The sequence below is a fragment of the Balaenoptera physalus genome (assembly GCF_965194825.1).
Source record: "Balaenoptera physalus genome assembly, chromosome: 20".
NCBI lineage: Eukaryota > Metazoa > Chordata > Mammalia > Artiodactyla > Balaenopteridae > Balaenoptera > Balaenoptera physalus.
In genome coordinates this window covers 64,826,848-64,845,597 of record NC_138901.1, presented here as the reverse complement: position 1 = coordinate 64,845,597, position 18,750 = coordinate 64,826,848, and the positions used below count along the sequence as shown (strand labels likewise).

The 18,750-nt window shown below is 55.1% G+C and overlaps 1 protein-coding gene and 1 long non-coding RNA gene across 10 annotated transcripts in view; one reads left to right on the top strand and one right to left on the bottom strand.

Annotated features, from left to right (window-relative positions):
- MPRIP (myosin phosphatase Rho interacting protein) overlaps window positions 1-18,750 on the top strand; it is a 127,971-nt gene that overhangs the window by 50,124 nt on the left and 59,097 nt on the right. The gene's annotated exons all lie outside the window — the stretch shown is intronic.
- On the bottom strand, window positions 294-9,196 carry LOC309649826. The gene is made up of 2 exons (XR_014257320.1): window positions 8,787-9,196; window positions 294-8,480 (listed from the first exon to the last, which is right to left on the bottom strand). It is a non-coding gene; the product is annotated as an uncharacterized lncRNA (long non-coding RNA).

Here is an 18,750-nt window from a genome sequence, read left to right as displayed (position 1 = left end):
ATGTAGTACCCCGTGACTATGTTTCCTTTCACATTTGATTTCTCTTGCAGTTGATAATTGCCCTCCCCCCTTCGTTTGTTTGATTTATATTTAACTAAGCTTGATTGAACTTTAAACTTTCTGACAGAACTACAAAACTCCTCTTAGTGTGGGCAAGTCCCTAGGTCAGTGGCTCTTCTTTTTCCATGGTCAGATCCTTCATGGAGCCGTTTCTCCCCTTGTTGCCATTTGGCTTGTCTCCAGGCCCGCTGCTTAGCTCTTGACTTGGGAGTTCCCTTCCTCCTCCTCCTGAGTTTCTTAGATGGATCTCTTCTTTTTTGGTTTGCTTCTCCATTTGATAAAGCCTCTTGAGAAGGGCACAGGGAAGAAAAGTTTTGAGACCTTGCATGTCTAAAAATGCCTTTCCTACCCACACTCTCGATTTGGTAGCTGGACTGGTTATAGGATGTCAGGCTGGAAATAATTTTCCCTTGGAATTTTGAAGGCTTTGTTCTTTGTTTTTAATTTCTGCCATTGCTATTGAGAAGTTCATGTACAAAGGATCTGATTCCTGATCCTTTGTAAATGAATGGAATTTTCTCTCTGAAAACTTTTAGGAGCTTCTCGTTATCCCTTGAGTTCTAAAATTTCATGAAGGTATGCTTCGGTGTGGATCTGTTTTCTTTCATTGAGTCAGAAGCCTGTGTACCTTTCAATGAGGAAAGTTCTGTCCTTCTGGTCCAGAAAGTTTTCTTGTATTTTTTTCCTCTGGTAATTTCTTTTGCCTTGTTTTCCCTGGTCTTTACTCTCGGAGCTCCTGTTATTTGGCTGTTGGTCCTTTTGGACAGGCTCTGATTTTATTGTCTTTTTGCATGGCTTTGTCGTGTCGGAGATTTCATTAACCTTGCCGTAAACCCTTCTATTTCTGATCCCAGCTATCCTGTTTTCTTATTTTTATTCTGGTTCTTAGGTCAGCTATCGTATTTTTAGTTTCTTAGGGCTCATTTTTTGTTCTCTGTGTGTCCCTTTTTATAGCATCTTATTCATGTTTCATGGATGCAATACTTTCTCTTATAATTTCAGTTATTTTGAAACTCTGTTCTGTCTGTGGTCTGACTTGCTTTCTTCTTAGGTCCCTTTCTGCCTGTTTTGGTCTTGGGCTTCCTCATCCAAGTTGTGACCCTTGGCTGTACGTTTGTATTTAAGAACGAGACTGTGTGTGTGCGGGGTATACGTGGGTGACTGGTTGGCCTCGTCTTAGAAGGACAGTCAGGCAGGGAACTGGCGAGTCCCCAGATCCAAATCCTCTGCTTTCCAGTCTGGGAGACCTGTGGGCAGCAGAAGAACGTGGTGTTAGGGAGACCTCAACTTTCAGGATGCAGACTTTCATGGAATCTTCAAACCCCCCAACCCCCCAACCCGTGGTGCCTGCTGCCCAACGCCCAGAGCCTTTTCAGAGAGTACCTTCCGGGCGCTGCTGGCGAGAGCTGGGCCAGGGTCTGACTGCTCCTTGAACAGGGGCTGACCAGGCCTCCTGCTCTCGGCCTTGCCTCCTCAGTCAGAGGTGCCTGGGGCCTCTAGGCCCTGAGCTTGCTGCTGTTCTGGGACAGCGTCAGCCTCCTCCTCCTGGTTTCCCTCCAGAAGCTTCCTCTGCTTCACCTGGCCACTCTCTGTGTATGCACACCCACTTCCGAGGTTTCAAAATTTATTTAATATCCCACATCTGCTGCTATCTCCTCTCCAGTTTTTTGTCTTTGAGAGTTTATACCTTTTAAAGGTTCCCTGTGGTCATTTTTATTAGGGTTTTATCAGCAACTCAAACATGTCACTGTGTGATTTTGGCAGTGTTTGACTGGAGACCCCCCTCACGCATTTCAGGAATCGGTTTGCACAGAGCGCATGTGCGTGGGCACTCCCTCCTGCCTGCCCTACTCCTCTGTTTCTAGGCTGCTGTTCCCTTCTGTTCTCTCCTTGATTTGTCCTGTGTGGGTCAGTTCTTGCCCTGGGTCAACATAGCTCTTCATGTGTGCCTAGTGGGGTGTGTGTGGCGTGCTTGAGAATGAATGTATACCTGCCTGCTACGGGTGTATGTGTGTTCACCTCCTGAATTGTGTTCAATCTATAATTTGCTTCAGCACCTTTTATGAGGAAGAGATACTTTCATAGATAGTTGAAATTCTTGATTCTCTGGTTGGAAACCCAGGGGTTAATGATGACTGCTGTTCCGGAAAAGTTAGAGGGAGATAGTCTGTCTAATCTCCCTCTGGTGAATAAGGCCCTTGACTGACTGGGCCCAGTCACCTACTTGTACCAACAATAAGACCCTTGTTGTCATGGGCTGGGCAGGTTCTGTAACTGATACTCTGGCTGCCTTGAGAAAGACCGTCAGGGGATCTGGGGCTTGGGCCTGTCCTTATTCCAGGGCCGCATACACTATCGTGTGTTCCTTCTCCCCACATCGCATGTTCTCCTGATGACTCTTCCTGGAATCTTAGGAAACCAGGAGAGAGGTTGAATTCATTCATTCACTCATTGCTTGCTTGTTGTACGCCATGGATGGGCTGGGAGTTGGAAAAATAAAGATGAGAAAGGGTCCTGCCCTCCAGGATCTCAGAGTCCGTAGTCAGGAAGGAGTGGTTAGCCAGCACGGGGGCATAGTGCTGAGAGAGACAGACGCACACACCCTGCACGGCCCCAGGAGTGCTCCTGCCAAGCTCTGGGTCTCTCCGGGAAAGAACAAATTAGGAGTAATCTGGAGGTGGAGGTGCAGGATTGGTCAAAGCACAGAGATGGTGGTAGAAGATGGGGCTAAAGAAATAGTGATTTTTGCTCCCCAATGCCAGAAATAAAATATGTTCATGATGAAAATTTTGGGAAACACACAAAAAGCATGCAAAAAACAAAGTTGCCCTATACCAAGAGATGAAAATCTGTCAATTTCATGGTTTATGTGTCCTCTTAGGATGTGTAGTTGTATACTTATGTGAGGCCTAAAAGTAAGATTGTTATATTTAATAAAACTCTTCTAACAGTTCCTTATGTCACCCTTTGAAGTGCAGTCTTTAATAGCTATGTACTATGCCATCAGGTAGCCGTGTTTACTTAGTTCCATACTGTGGGCCTTCAAGTTGCTCTTAAGTGCTTTCTTTCTCTTTCTTTCTTCTTTTTTTTCTTAATATAGTGCTTCAGCAGACGTTCCCAGAAGCAGAATTGCTGGGTCCCGGGTGTGAATGTTTTTGAGGTAGTCGATAGTTAGTTATTGCTGGATTGCACTCCGGAAACGCCGCACCGCATCAGTGGGAGGAGGGCGTCCAAGGTCGCCCACTTTGTTCTCCATTTTCCTCTCTCCACGTCCTGTACCCAGATTTGTGTGGCTATTCCGGAGGCTGTAGAGAGATGCTTGCTGAGTGAGGCACCCCACAGACGGTTCAGACCATATTTGTGGTCTCAAAGAACCGAGATAGCCTGACTCATCGGAAGGCTGGAGATAACTGAAAAGCCTTATTTTAGCTTCCATTTCATTTCTCCACAGTCAAACCAGAACCAGCAGCAAAGGAAGTTGGGGTGATCGGCATCTCACCCTGGCCCCTCGCCACCTCCCCGCACTTGTGAGAGCTGCGGGCTGAGAGCAGGCAGCCGAGGGGTAGCCCGGCTGGGGGCCGGGTGCCAGCGTTCTGTGCCACCCCACGCTGCTGTGTAGTCGTGACATTTGCCCAACTTGTGTAAGCGCAGAAACAGCCTGGATGGTAGCAGCAAAGTGGCCCTCAGAGACCTCGGCTCCCCGCTTGTTTCTCCTTCCCTTGGAGTCTGATGCTCCCTCCCTGCCACGCTCTGCCTCCTGGGCCCTCACTCTCATTCACCCACTGGCCTTTCAGAGTTGGGATGGAAACAGAAACGTTTCCGGCCCCAGAAGGTCCCTGCTTGCTTAATTCCCATGTCTCTAAAAATATCTGTGAACTTCTTCCTGCCCAGTCTCCTCCCTACAGAATCCGCCTCTCTCCCTGCACCCCACCACTCAGGGGAAGAAACAAGATCTCCGTTTCATTGCTCTTTCCAGGCTCAGAATGGAATAAATAAGAAACGCTGAGTTTCCACAGTTAAAAGGGGAAAACTGCCTTTGTTCGGCCTGGAGGGCTGCCAGCGCGCCTGGGTCTGGGTCCACACTCTTAGGGTCCTGCCTCTCCTGCACTGGGAAGGGCACCAGGGAGGAAGAAGGAGGGGGCAGGAGTCCTCCCTTCCCTCTGTGCGTGGGGTGGCGGAGGGGGGCCAGCCCTCCTGCAGCCGGCAGGCCTCCTGAAGTGAGTTGCTGTGGGAATGAAGCCGGGCTCCCGGGCCTCTGGCCGCCTGATCAGTGCGGACCGAAAAGGAGTCTGTGGGAAGCCTCCACTCTCGGAGGCTGCTGGAGGCTCCTGGAGCTTTCTCAGGCATTCCTGGGTTGGGACGGAGCCTCGGTCCCCTCCCCCGCCCCATCCGCAAACCTTGGATGCCTGCCTAATTGAGGCTTCATTTATTTCCACATTTCCCCAGCGCTGTATAAAGAGACAAGCAAGTGGGTGACGCCTCCCGATACTCCTAAGAGCACAAGGGGTGGTTGGTGGCTGGGGGGAGAGAAATACTCCAGGGTGGGCTTCCTTCATCCCTGAGGGGCTGTGGAGCGGGGAGGGGCAGGGAGGGGGAGCCAGGGCAAAGGGGCTGCCAAGCTAGGCGGTGGTGGGAAGAATTTCTTTTTTTCTCCCCACTCAGAAACCCAAAAATAGCCATGTCAAAGACACAAGCCTTGTGAGCTTGGAGCCAGCTGAAAGTCGTTTGCTTCTCAGCCCCTCCCTCTTCCTCTCCTCTTCCTCGCAGGCCCCTTCTTTCCAAGCTCCTGCCCAGTCACAGGAGGACTGAGCCACCCAGTACTGTGTCCTTGCTGGTGCCCGCAGGGAAGTCTAAATGTACTGCTGTGCAGCCGTATCCTAGTGTAAAAAGTCGCCCCTGCATTTACTGTCCTTCTAACTTTGAATTTGCCTGTTAAGATTTCTTACAATGAAGCTAATCTGTAGCTAAAATGTAGACACTAAAAAATATGTAAAGACTGGATTGGATCTTGAAACCAAGGGGAGTGGTCACATGCAAGAGAGCAAATGCCATGAAAACCGTTTGCTATTACAAATGTTTTTCCCAGTTATAAATTTACTTATTTATTTTTAACTGCATTGGGTCTTCGTTGCTGCGCGCAGGCTTTCTCTGGTTGCGGCGAGCGGGGGCTACTCTTCGTTGCGGTGCGCGGGCTTCTCATCGCGGTGGCTTCTCTTGTTGCGGAGCATGGGCTCTAGGCCTGCGGGCTTCAGTAGTTGTGGCTCGCGGGCTTAGTTGCTCCACGGCATGTGGGATCTTCCTGGACCAGGGCTTGAACCCGTGTCCCCTGTATTGGCAGGTAGATTGTTAACCACTGCACCACCAGGGAAGTCCCTTTCTCCCAATTATAAAAGTAACATACTCATTGTACAAATCTTGTGAAAACAGGAAAACACAAAGATGAAAATATACTGACTATTCAGAAAAATTCTCTGATGTGAACTTTTGGGGTTTAAATGATGAGAAGCCCTTTTTGGTTTCCTTGCTCAGAGTTATTCCCACAGGAGAAATCCTTCCAGGCATCACATCTCTGTTGCCAGCCTGTCACACGGGCAGTCAGCAAAGGATGAAGTGGATGTCCTGCAGGGGTGTCCCTCCTCGGGGGTGCTGGAAGGTGGGCTGACTTGCAGAGGCTGTCGTACTCCGTTTGGGCTGCTGTGACAAGTACCATCGACTGAGTGGCTTTTAAACAATGTAGTTTGTTTCTCAAAGTTCTGGAGGCTGGAGGGGTGCAGCATGGTCGGGTCCTGGTGAGGGCCGTCTTCTGTGTTCCAGATTGCTCCCTGTGTCCTCACGTGGCAGAGAGGAGCACGCAGGCCACTAATGCCGTTCATACGTGCTCTGCCCTCATGACCTCATCCAATGCTACCACCTCCCAGAGGCCCCACCTCCCAATACCATCTCACTGGGGGGTAGGGTTTCAATGTAGAAATTTTGAGGGGGTCACTAACATTCGGTTCATAAAGAGGCCCTTCGGTGACTGGCCAGGCTCCACCTCTGTGCTGCAGCTGTCCTGGGTGTGGGGTGGTGGCAAGTTAGCCTGGAAACCTGTGTCCCTGCATACCAAACGGCTTCTGCCTCGAGGTCCGGCTTGTCCGGGGCGCCTTGCCCCCGACCCCCGCAAATGCCCCAGTCAGTCTCGCCCGGGGGAGCAAGGCTGGGCTTGTTTCGGGCTGGGCTTTTCCCCCTTGTGGAACCTGTCAAAATGAAACGAAACTGAATTGGTCGGTCCTCAAGGAGTTTGTCAGAAAATACCGGGACGGATGTGTGTGGGTTGGATTCCAGCTCCGTCTGCTAGCTGACTGTGGTCACTTGCGGTAGCCTCGTACGTCTCAGTGTTCTCGTCTGTGGTGTGGGGAGAGGAGCAGTGCTTTTCAGGATGAGTGTGGCCACTGGACAAGAGCTCCGTGGAGCTGAGTGTCCTGTCTCACTGGGGGTTCATCTCAGGCGCTGGGGGGAGCGGAGGGGGGTCCAGCTCCACTGTTAGAGCAAAGGCATGCTTCCCCTGAAGGAGCCCCTCCCTCTCAGATCTAGGGACACCTGTCACCTGGTTAAGAAGAGAGCTGAACCTTTTGAAATAGTACATCCAGATTTTTAAGAATATGTATTTTCTATGTTTTTTAAAAGAAAAAATTTTCAGAAACATTTTGACAGTCGCGTTGACAACAGCAAGGACTCCAATCGTGTATACGTTTTCCTCGTTTTTGAGATTACTTTCTGCAGTGGTGAAAGTCTCCGCCTCAGGGTCCTGAGGGGTTCAGGAGACGGGGTCGCGTGCCCGGCGTGAGGTGTGCACACCTCTGTGGCACGACGGCATCTGCTGGTGGCACATCTCCCTCCCCGTCTTCTGCGTCCCCAAGCCAGCTAACAGGCGCCGGTCCTGGAGAATGCTGGTGCGCCCAGGCCTCAAGAAGCTTCCCTGAGGCCGTTTGGACCCGCCGGGCAGCGTAGTGGCCCGTGCCCTCTGCTCTGGGCTCACCTCTGGAAAAAGAGTCAGACGTGATTCTTTTTCCTGCCCTTACCCAACTGACCGAACCCAATGCCCTTCCGTGGCTTGACCTCCTTTATTTATCCCTCGTGTGACCACTCTGTCTAGCATGTGCCCCTGGAGTTGGCACTGGCGTCCGCAGCTTGGAAGGCCCGCGTGTGCCCGAGTCCAGGTGCAGCTGTGCTGGGGTCCTCCCGCGAGCCAGTCCCTCTCCCCTTACCCACAGGTGTTTCATCGTCCCTGCCCCCCATCCCCGGGGGGTCTTATCTCCCTTGAGGCAGGGCGGTGCGGTAGAGCGAACACCAGACTGAGAGTCCGAAGGCCTGGTCACTCTGGGCAGCCGTGGACAAAGTCACTTCCACGCCCCGGCCTGGGTCAGATGCGCTCTGGTGAAAGTCAAGAGTAAAAGTACTGGCCAAGCGTAGAGCTAAGGAGGCCTCATTCGCTTCCTTCTGCGGTCCAGCCAGCTTCCTGTGCAGAGGAACCTGTCACCGTGGCCCTGACCTGTCCTCGGCCCTGCTGGCTCTGGGGCCCTGTGCTCGCCAGCCACCCTGCTGGAGGGAAGCACAGACCACATCTTCTGATCCCGGGGCAGCCTCAGCACCGTCGGTATCCAGCTGCTCTGGTTGTTTTGGAGGCGGTGGCCTTTATTTTTAGTAAAAGCTGCCTAATTGGAGGCCCAGGTGGAGCTTCTCCTGCTCACCTGTGCTGTGATCCTTGTGTCTGGCCTCCTCTGTTTACGTGAAGAGGGTTGAAGTTCGTGCCCCAACCGAAGCAAAGCTGCGTTTGCTGAAGACAAAGGCTGTCACTGCTGAAGCCTGGCCTCCCACGGCCCCTGCTCTGTCTCTTACAGGGTCCCCAGTGGGCTGTCGGCACTGAGGCTGCTGCCTTCCTGATAGGCTCCCTCTCTTATCTGCTGCGTCAGGACGTCACAGGAATGAAAAGACTATTGAAAAAGATGGAAGCATAACTCTCTGCAGGAAAACAGATTGGTTTCAGATATGCTCTCCTTACATCCTGCCTCAGACAATGGTGCTTTGCACACGATTTCCCTGACTTCTGATGCCCTCGTTTTATTTTAAGCTGGACTAATCAAATCCTTGAGTAAAGCTGCTTTGTTTCTTGTTAGCAACAGGACATCTCATAGGACGTGAGGCAGGGTGTTTTCTTGGGAACAGTCATCATTTAACTTTTCCTTAAAGGGGAGGAACGTTTCATGGCTCCAGCAGCTGTGGGGTTAGTGTGGAGAATACGCTCACAACCTGAGTGAGGGCTCTTACCCTGTGACCCCCCACACCAAGTGGAGTTGGGGGCCGATGCTCCGGAGACCGTCCAGGTCATCCAGGAAGTTCCCCCGGCCTCTTGGCTCATCCCAAGTACAGAAATCCTGGAACTAAAATTAACTCAAGGCGTTTCAGTAGCTTCCGAGGGGAGGTGGGTAGAACGTGAGTGTTGGACTGGGAGGGATCCTGACGTGTAGGGTCGGGAGGGTCGTTAGAAGGCAAGAGGGACCTCTGTGGCAGCAGCAGGGAGAGGACTCCCCCGGACGCTTCTGGGGGTGCAGCCTATTCCAGCGGCTTGTCGGGCAGCCGGCGCTCTCTGGGCCTGGGGCTTTCGAGGAGACTGGGGCCCTGAGCCCAGTTCCACTGCTTCCTGACTTGCACGGCCCTCCCAGCTTCCCAGCAGGCCTGAGCCTTACCTGTTCACGCTGATGAGGGGTAAATCTGAAAAGTGTTCCACGGCCCAGGTGACGCCTCCTGGCTGGGGACATGCTCTGTCACGAGGCGAGGACCTGTCCTCTCTTGTGCCAGGGCGCGCGAGGGCGAGGATACAGAGGTCACGCCAGCTGATGCCTCCTGGTGGGCCTCAGGTCCAGGGGCATTTCTGGCAGGTGATGCTCTCCGGCCCTTCCAGGTGGAGCCTCTTTGTTCCATGACTGCCCTGACCAGAACTCCGCGGTAGTCACAGGAGCTGAGCACTAAGGCCTTACCTTCTCTGTTGGAAAGGAAGTGCCGTGCTGTTTGCTGGCTTGTATGTTTGGCGATCTCTGGGCGTCAACTGCGTTTCTGCTGTTGAGCTAGGAAATGGGGTGGGGCGCTTCCTCCCGAGTCAGGGAGCTTGAGGCTTCGCTGGGAGGCAGACACACACTCCCAGGTGCCAGGTGTGGGTGGGAGGAGAGCCAGCGGCAGCGACGGGGCTCCTGGGGCGGGGGTGGCAGTGGGGGAGCGCTGCTGAATTGGACCTGGAGGAGGTGAGGCAGGAGTCTGCAGATCCCCAAGCAGAGGGGACGGAGGGGATAGACCAGCCTGCCTGGAGGAGCCTTGGGGGCCTGCGGTCCGTGCCGAAGGCAAGGGGGAGACTCCTTCCCGTGCACATGGTTCAGCCAGGTGGGGAGTGCGTGAGAGCCTGTGTGCGCGCGCGTGAGTCTTACTTACCTCTTCCCTCCTCCAACTGCCATGTCCTGGCTGAGAACCTGGTTTCACTTGTACAGAGAGGACATGGTCCAGGGCTGCTCGTGGGAGCGATCTACTGAAGCCTCCAGGGACAGAACCGAGGTTGGACGGATGAGGTGAGGGCAGGGTGGCAGGTTTGCTTGTTAATGTAAAGTCTCCCCATGGCAAACGTAACATTTTCTAACTTTCTCTTTGGTGTGGGCTGCATGTGTTCTCCTAAATTCTGATACATGGAGGTATTGGAGAGGTCGCCATCATGCCCAAAAAACCCCGGAACGAGGCCTGTGAGGGGCCACAGAGGGTGGCCCAGGCCCTGGCCTGCCAACTTGCTAATTGTGTAACCTCAGGTAAAAAAAATATTTTTTGTTAACAGTTTTATTGAGATATATAGTTCATACACCATCCAATTCATGCCTTAATGTAAACAATTCAGTGGTTCTTAGTATATTGACAGAGTTATACAAGCATTAACACAGTCAACTTTAGAACATTTTCATCCCCCCAAAGAGAAAACCCTGTGCCCTTCAGCAGTCGTTGCCCATGTCCTTCGAGCACCCCCCAGCCGCTCTGTGGATCTGCCTGTTCTGGACAGTTTATGTAAATGGAATCATACAACAGGTGGCCTTCGTGTCTGCTTCGCTCACTCAGCATCACGTCTTCAAGGTTACCCTGTGTTGTCAGAATTTCGTTCCTTTTTAAAGCTGTAAAATCTTCCGTTGTTTGGCTGAACCACATTTTGTGTATCTGTTCATCTGCTGGTGGACATCGTGCTGTTTCTGCTTTGGCTGTTGTGCTGTTGTGGATGCCCATGGACAGGTTTGCGCCTGTGTTGCAGTTTCTTGGATGTCTGTCAGGGAGTGGAATCGCTGGGTCACGTGGTAACCCTATCCGACCTTTTGAGGGCTCTCCACACTGTTCTCTCAGCGACTGCCCCATCTTATATCCTGACCAGCGAGGGAAGCTTCCAGTTTCTCCACACCCTCCCCAGCACGCCCCTGTCCATCTTCCACACTGTGCTCATGACGCTCGTCCTCGTGGGTGTGAAGTGGTCTCGACTCACGGGTCTGAATGTGTGTTCTCATGAGCAAAACTGGGATGGTAATGAAGAATGTCTGTTTTATTTATTTATCAAATATTCGTATGGCATTTCCTGTGTGCCGGACGCCGCTCTGAAGTGCTCCGTGCCCTGTGGCTCATTTATGAAGCCATTTTGTAGATGGAAAAACTGAGGCTTGGAGAGCTTAGGTCTCTTGCCCAAGGCCACGCTGCTCTGCAGCTGTGTGACTAACTAACACGGTGCCTGGCACTTCCTGGGTGCACTTGGTGAAATGTGCCAGGTGTGCCTGCTCAGGCCATACATTCACGGGTTTGCGGCCCTTGCGTCTTTGGCCTTGTGAATTACCAGAATTTGTTTTTCTTTTTCCGATAGAGAATGACTTCTGTGTCCTGGTGGAGGGGACGTACCATGAAGGACACACAAGTTGTCCCTGTCGCTGGGTGGCCCTTTCATCCTTCCTTCCTGCTAAGCACTTCCAGCAATCAGGTCTGGGTGGGAGATCACTAAGGCAGAACTATTCATCCTTTCTTTGTCCCTGTCACCTTCCTCCCCTGCCTACTGGCAGAGTACCTGTCCTGCGTCACAGGGACAGAGACCCGATTGTTTTCCTTCAGCCACGTCTTCCTGGAGCCTCTCTCCTCAGGTCACCCGTAGTGGTCTGGTGGGCAAGCCGGTGCGGGGCCAGCCAGCCTGCTCCAGAGAGCGCCGGCCCTCCAGTCTTAGCCGCCCCCGACTTGCCCAGCCCTCCTCCACTCTGCTTCCCCTGAGATGCCCGGGGGTCCCGCTGAGGGCCACTTGGCAAGGCTTCCCGTCTCAAGAGAAGCTTACTGTGTTGAGGTTCTTCCTGTTTGGGGAGTGGCTGACATCGGTGGGGCTGCAAGGCGCCTTGTTGCTTTCAAGTACATCTGTGGAACAGTCCCAGACTTCTACCACGTGTGTTCTGGTGCTTTCTCCTGTATGTCCTCTCGTATCATGCTTTCCCTGCGTCAGGGTTCCAGAAGCCTCACACAAAGCCTAGACACAGACTTGCTGTTCATCCTCGAGCGGACACTCCTCTCGCTCAGCGTTACCTGAGACGGGCATGGTTTCCGGTCCGCGTGCAGGTTTCACCACCCTGCAGCGCTGCTGCCGGCGGGAGCTCCCTGGGGCTGTGCCGCCGCCTCCTGTGGCCCCGCCTGTGGCAGAGGTAGGTGGGCGGGTGCTCTTGAAACGGAGTGGGGACCCCTTCCTCCCTGTGCTGCCCTTCCTGGGGCAGGACTGCTCTGGCCTCTGAGAATGGGGTGCGGGGAGGGCCCCATCTGAGACAGGCTTAGGCAGGGGGCTGGTTAGTTACTTGGAGGTGGTGGTTCTTTGGAGACCCTGGCACAGGAGAGGCCGTTTCTGACCATCTGAAATCCTGTCAGGAGGAGGTGCTTTCAAGCCGGGGCTGTTCCTCTGGGAACCGAGTCTCCTTGAAGAAGGGGGTGGTCTGTGACCCGGCAGGCCTCTCTACACTTCAGTGCTTGGGTTTTAAAAATGATAATTCCAGCCCTGTATGGGGCATCTTCTACCCAAAGGGAGGTTTCTAAGTATTGGAGTACAGTGTACATATAGAAAAGCGTGCCCATTACAAGGTCCGGCTGGGTGAACTTTCACATGCCTGGGATACCCGTGCCGCCAGCACCTAGCTCGTTGAGGTGAACATCTGTGGGGTGCCGTCCTGGGTGCCCCGCCCTCTTGTCCTCCAGCCCTGCTGGTGCTCAGTACTGTACATCCAGTGGCCAGAGGACTGAAAGCAGCCTTGGTCCCCCTGCTGAGAGTCTTTGCCAGCGAGCCTGAGCTTGTTCGGGGCCAGGGACACTCTGGAGACCACTCTCCCCACACCCTCCCTTGCCAACCCCGTGCCAAGCTGGGTGCCGGGGCCTGGATAAGGCCTGCCACAGGACTCAGGAGGCCCGCTCCTCCTGAACGCCTCTGTGCTCTGAGCAGCTGTGGAGATTCAGGGTGGAGCGCTGTGCACGGGGCCCAGGCAGCCTCTGTTTCCCTCGGAGGCTGGGGCTTCCCTGGGGTTAAGGAGCATCATGAAGGACCTCGTGCGGGCACACAAATGGCTGCTAGGTCTCCATAACCGATCTGTAAGTTTTCTCAGTCTCGGAAGGATATGTTGGGAACGGGAAATTATAAAGATGGACCTTAAAACATTGCCAGGTCAATGCAGAGCCCCAGGAAGTGCAAATTTCTGAGAAACTGATTGGGAATTTCCAGTAGGAAAGAGACATGTGAGAGCATCCTTTCTCAGATGCAGGCCCTGCCATACACGCAGGGGCCTCAGCTCTTCGCAAGCCCTTTTATTGGGGTGGGGAAGTCTTTGGAAGCAGAGAATGAGGCGAAGAGAACCTTGCGGTCGAGCCCCCTCCTCTCTGGAGGTTTTCCTCCTCCTCACTCCTGCTCCCACTGTACGGAAGTTTAACCAGGAGGGTGTCCGGCTTTGATGAGCTCCAGGCTCCCTACCCTGAGAGGGAGGGAGTTGGTGCTTGTGGGTTCTCTCTGTGGATCGTGGAGAAGCACTTCAGTCTGGGAATAACAGGGTGCTTGTTCCAGGGCCCTGGTCTCGCACCAGGAGGCTCCAGCTCCTCCTGCTGACAAGCCCCAAGGATCCTTGGGAAGGAGCCTAGGAGCCTGCACAGGCGGGGGGCTTCGGTCCCGCGGCCAGGTTTGGACAGAGTGGGGAGGAACCAAGGCGGTCTGGGCCCCCGTTCACATTGCTCCAGCCCCGTGGCATTCGGGCACAGGGCCTGTCCTGAGAGGGGTTGGGGCTCTCAGCCCCAGGCCGGTTTCCCTTCTCCAGGCCTGCAGCAGGTGCGCCCTGGACCTGGCACCATTGCTGCAGGTGGATGCCTGCGTCTGACCTCAGAGCAGGCTTCCTCTGCCCTCGATCCTGGACGCCCGAGTTTCCCTGGAGTCTGGGGCCCCTGGGGGCCAGGGGAAGGGCTGGAGGGCTGTGGCTGTGCCTGGCCTGTATCCAGGCCGAGGGTCCCTTGCCGGAAGCTCTCATTGCCCGCTCTGCTCCCTTGCGTTCCAAAACCTGGACGGCAGGGGAGGCTCAGTGATTCCTGATGTGGTGTGAGCTCAGATCAGAGCTTCTCTCTCTCTAGGTTGTGTGGATTCTTGGAATAAATCAGAGAATTTCTCCCTGAAGTGCTATTTGAAGTCCTTTGGGCTTCCAGCTCATGTGGGTCCTGCTCAGCCAAGCCCTGTGGTAGGGCCAGGCCTGCTTGGTTTCAAGGTGTGTGTGTGTGTGTGTGTGTTTGCACGCGCGCGCGCCGCCTGCATGCCCTGTGGCTCAGCGCATCCCCTGTGCTGCCTGCGAGCTCCCCCCGTGGTCTGTTCCAGCCAGAGGAGCCAGACCCAGTGCTCATGGCAGGGGCGGTGGAGGCAGGAGCCTGTGCCCGTGTTGCTGGTCACCTGGGCCCCTCCCCATCTCATTACACGGAGCGTGGTAGCCCTGGCCACGGGCCTCACCTCCCACCTGGCTCCTGTGGGTGGTGGGGTTGCCTGGCATGGTCTCTACTTTCTCAGTCTGCCGAGGGCCTCACAGTGTCACCAGGGAGGAGAGGACCGCCGTCCCTCCCCCCGTCCCCTCCGGCTGCTCGAGGTTTCGTTTTCTTCCTAGTCATGGCTGGCGGGGCCTTTTGGGGGTGCTAACACGAGCCCTGGGTGCTGGGGCCCCTTACGATACCGCATCTCCAGTAGCGCCCACTCTCCTGTGCACCCCATCGGCCCCCACACCCAGCAGGCTTGTGACAGCTGTGTTTTGTCTCTCCTCTCCTCTCTGTCACTGCTTTCATTAGGTCCGGTCCTCTTTGGCCCGCCAAAAGCTGCCAGTGACCTAGCACAGCTGGCCGGGGCCTGGGCCAGCCAGCCAGCCAGCCGGCAGGGCCAGGCCTGCTGTGGCAGCAAACAAATAGGTCTCCCCTCTAGGCAGTTGTTCCCAACCTCAGCTGGACATTAGAAGCATGAGGGGACTTTTTAGTAATTCTGATGTCCAAGCCCCACCCCAGAAAATTTAAATCTGAGTCTCTGGGCAGGGAACCTCCATTTAAGGATCTTGCCAGGTGATTCCTTTATTCAGCAAAAGTTGAAAACCATTGCTTTAAGCTCTAATTGCTTTTAAGCTCTAAGACCTTAAAGTTTAAGACCGCTCGCCTTCTTTCCAGCTTCTCCGGTGGGGTCTGGTCCCCGAGAGCCTCTTCTAGCTGCTTCAGACCCCAGTAGTGGGGGTGAGCAGGAGGGAGCTGCAGGTGGGGCTTGGTGAATGTTATGGCCCCAACAGCTGCGTGGCTTTTAGTCCATCTGTAGCAAAGAGCAGCTTGTTTTCTCTGGATCTACCTGGCAGGCCTTTGGGCAGGAGAGCAGTCAAACCCCGTAGCACCGCAGCCCTCCCTGCTTCCCTGGCTGAGGCAGCCTTGCAGGGGCAGCAGCAGCTGAGGACAGAGCTGGGATGTGGGAATCTCCATATAAGGCACCGTTGCTCCAGCCGCCCTGCTGCCTGCGTGCCAGCCCTTGCCTCCTCTCCGGAGCAGCTCCCTCCCACCTGCCCTGGTCTCTGGCTAGGCTGGAAGGGCAGCTTCTGCCAGGAGGTGCCTTTCGCCCTCTGTGTCCCCTCCTTCCTCCGGTGCCCCCCTCCTTAGCGTGCCCTGGCAGAGGGGCTCAGGAGCCACGCTGGAGGCAGAAAGTGTGCGATAGCGTCTGCTCCCTCACCGGGCTCTTAGGTTCTTCTCCCTGCAGAGAGTCCAGGCAGTGCGTGAAAGGAAGCGCGTGCCCTCGGACACCAGTGGAGTCCGCACAGCGGAAGGCAAAAGGGACGTGCCCGTGGTGCCTGGTGCGTGGGCGCCATGCGCTAGCTGGTGAAGTGGCCCCGTGGAGCACTGATGTACAGTTCCGAGCCACCGGGCGTGTGCTGGGGCTGGACAGCGAAGTAAAGGGATGGGGGTGAGGGGTACGGGCAAGCGAGGGGAGAGGCTAGAGTGCTCCGTGTGGTCTTGGGTTAAAGTTGGGGACACCAGTATGTTTAGCTTAAGAGAGACGTGTGAGGAGGGAGAGAGAGATAGATGGAGAGGGACAGATAGATAGATAGGTGGGGGGGTTGGATGTAGATATGTGACTGTACACAGGTTATATGCGCCTGTATTTCTTTGTTCTGTCAGCTGAGAAGGCCTAGAGGAAGCAACATCCCAATAGCCATGAGCATACCTAGCACCTAGGTATTGATTTCTAATTCTTTTCTCCGATGAAAGGAACCAGGGGTCCTTGGAGAAACAGCCGACTCTAGGACCAGGGCAGGTACATACGAGCTGAGGCTGGGGCACCTTGTTGTGCCAGACAGTGGGACGTGCACACTCTGGTGGGGCACGTCCAGGAGACATGGGGCCACGTGATCAAGGCCGGAACAGCTTGAGCAACAAAATAATAGTGTGGTATTGGATTATAATTTACACTATAAAATAGGTACCATGAGTCAGGAATGAGTGAACGAAGAAATAAACAAGTGGGGGACAAGACACAAAATCTCCTGTGCAGAAGGATTCCAGGCAATCTGTGTGGCGACTCCACCCTCAGAGAGGTGGCGCTCACCCCCCACTCCTCACGTGTGGGCCGCTCACAGCGACGTCCCTCCTGGGAGGACGGTGTGCACAGGGGGCAACAGTGACGAACACAGCCTCAGCCGGGCCCTCAGGGTCAGCGTTGACAGTGGAAGGTCCTGCACCATGGACGTGATGTGAGGAGAACGGCGCTGCCCCTCTGCGGTCTCCTCTGCAGACCCACAACCCCGGTGTAACCACGAGGCAACACCAGACACACCCCAACTGAGGGACTTTCCACCACACACCTGGCGGTCAGTGTTACCACGAATAAGGCAAGTCTGAGAAAGTGTCGCAGCGGAGAGGAGCTTAGGTGACACGACAACTGCACGTCCTGTGGGGTCTGGGACAGAAAAGGACGTGAGGAGAAACTAGGGAAATGTGAGCAAAGGATGGACTCCAGTTAACCGTCCCGCATCAGTACTGGTTTCGTGACTGTGATGGACATACCACACTGACGTGAGACGTTACCAGGAGGGGGAACGGAGAGCTCCCTGCTATCTTCACAGCTTTCTGTAAACCTAAATGTATCCTAAAATTAGAAGTTCATTTTCAAAATAAAAAGGAAGAAGCAGTACCAAAGAAACTGGGAGAAAGGGGAGGTTTCTCCAGGCCAGGCAGCTGGGAAGGGCCGGGAAATGCGGTGCCACTGGAGCTGCCCTTGAAGGGCAGCTGGAGGAAGGGAGGACCCTGACCGCTGGCAGGGAAGCCCGGGCTGGTGTCCAGCGCAGGACGGGGGGCTCAGGTCATGGGAGTGAAGCCAGAAGGTGGGTGGGCTCAGGTCATGGGAGCGAAGCCAGAAGGTTGGTGGGCTCAGGTCACAGTCGGAAAGTACCACGGGCTTCGCTCATCCCCTGCGGCCCTGGGCACCTGCTGCTGTGACTTGGCGTCGGGAGGCCGGTGACGGTGTAAGTCCGAGGCTGCACTGGGAACGGCTGTTGAGGCGTAAACTAGCGCCTTCTCAGGACTCCTTGTACTTAAGTTACTAGACTCTCCTTCAGACTCTTTGCCTGATTAAACCAGGGCAGCGGGACCGGAACGGGGCTTGAGGCTTACTCATCCATTGGCACCAGGAGGACTGGCGCCTTCCCACCTTCCCGCGCGTGGGCATGGCGGGTCCCCCTCGTCCTCTGTCCTCATTCCCGCCTCACTCCCCACCGTGGCCCTTCACTGCCACCTCACACATTATTGACTCCGTCCATCTGACTTGTTTGACTTCGAGACCGCACGGTCAGCTCGGTGAGGACGGAGATGGTGGTCAGTTCTGTTTGTCGCTGCATCCCCAGTGCCCGCAGTGGAGCCAGGCGCATAGTAGGTGCTCGGCGAGTTCCTCCTGAGTGGCAAATACTGTTGGGAGCGGCCCTTTGCCTTTATCTACAGTGGAGGTGGTGCCAGCCCCAGGTTTATGGGGACAAAATGTCCATTTATCGAGGGACCCTTAGCGCCTGCATGTCCTCTGCTCCAGCTGAGCTCCACACCTGCGGCTTCTGCCCCCCGAGCCTGGCTCTTCCCTGGGCCTCACCAGACCAGCCTGGTCCTGGGCCGCAAGAGGCCTTTTAGACATGGCTCCTGCGTTCCCGGCCTCCTTCCCTCCTCCCCGCAGGCTGCGCCCATACCTTTACTGCAGTGCTGAGCTCACCGTGGCAGTGCTGTGTCCCCGGGGCCTGGCGTCCAGTGTGGATACTTGTTGAGTGGATGCTTTTAGAGACGAGGCCCTGTCCTGTGTCCCCAGCCCCTTCGCCTCAGCCCTCCTCCTCTAGGCTCAGCAGCCTGGGCGCCTTCAGTCTGCTCCTGTGGGACGCATCTCAGGAGCCTGTCTGCACCGCTTGCCACTCCTGTGAACCAAGTTCTGTTTATTTCTGGCCTTTGTCGAGTCCTGACTTAAGCGCGTCCCACCCCTGAAACACCCTCTGCTGGAGCAAGGTGGCCTCCTCGGGCTGCGGCTGCGGAGCCTGGAGCGGCATTTCAGAGCAGCACATGGGGGCTGAGGGGTGAAGGGGGGACAGAGCTGCTGGCTGTGTGAGCTGCAGCGTCCTGCCCCGCCCCCATCCCGGGCATTTCTGTCAGGGGCGCCAACATTAGCCTTTCTACTCCCCCCTTGCCACGTCCTTCTTCCCCTGGCTCCAGGAAGCCACCTGATGGCCCTGGGCTTCATGGTGCTGCCCGGCTGCTGTGCTCCCTTGGGCCGTGTGACCCCTCGTGGGTCTGCTTCCTTGCCCACTGGATACCTGATGTCTCAGGCCTCCTGCTCTGATGGACGTGAGTCTTTGCCAGAAGGAAAGTGTCTCTGTTGAGAAGTGATAGGGCTGGGGACAGGGACACTGGCTCCATCTCCTTTTCATCTCAGAAGAAAGTTGAGTTCAAGTCCCTTTCTTGATGTCTGTCCTCCTCAGCCCCCCAGCCCTGCCCCTCGGGACTGCTCCTGCTCTGTCTTTCGCCCCTTTCCTGCCGCACCCCTGCCCCAGCAAGGCTCTGCTCTCAGCCCTGAGCTGCCTCTGAGAGGCCTTTCCAGCTCCAACAGTCAGATGGCCC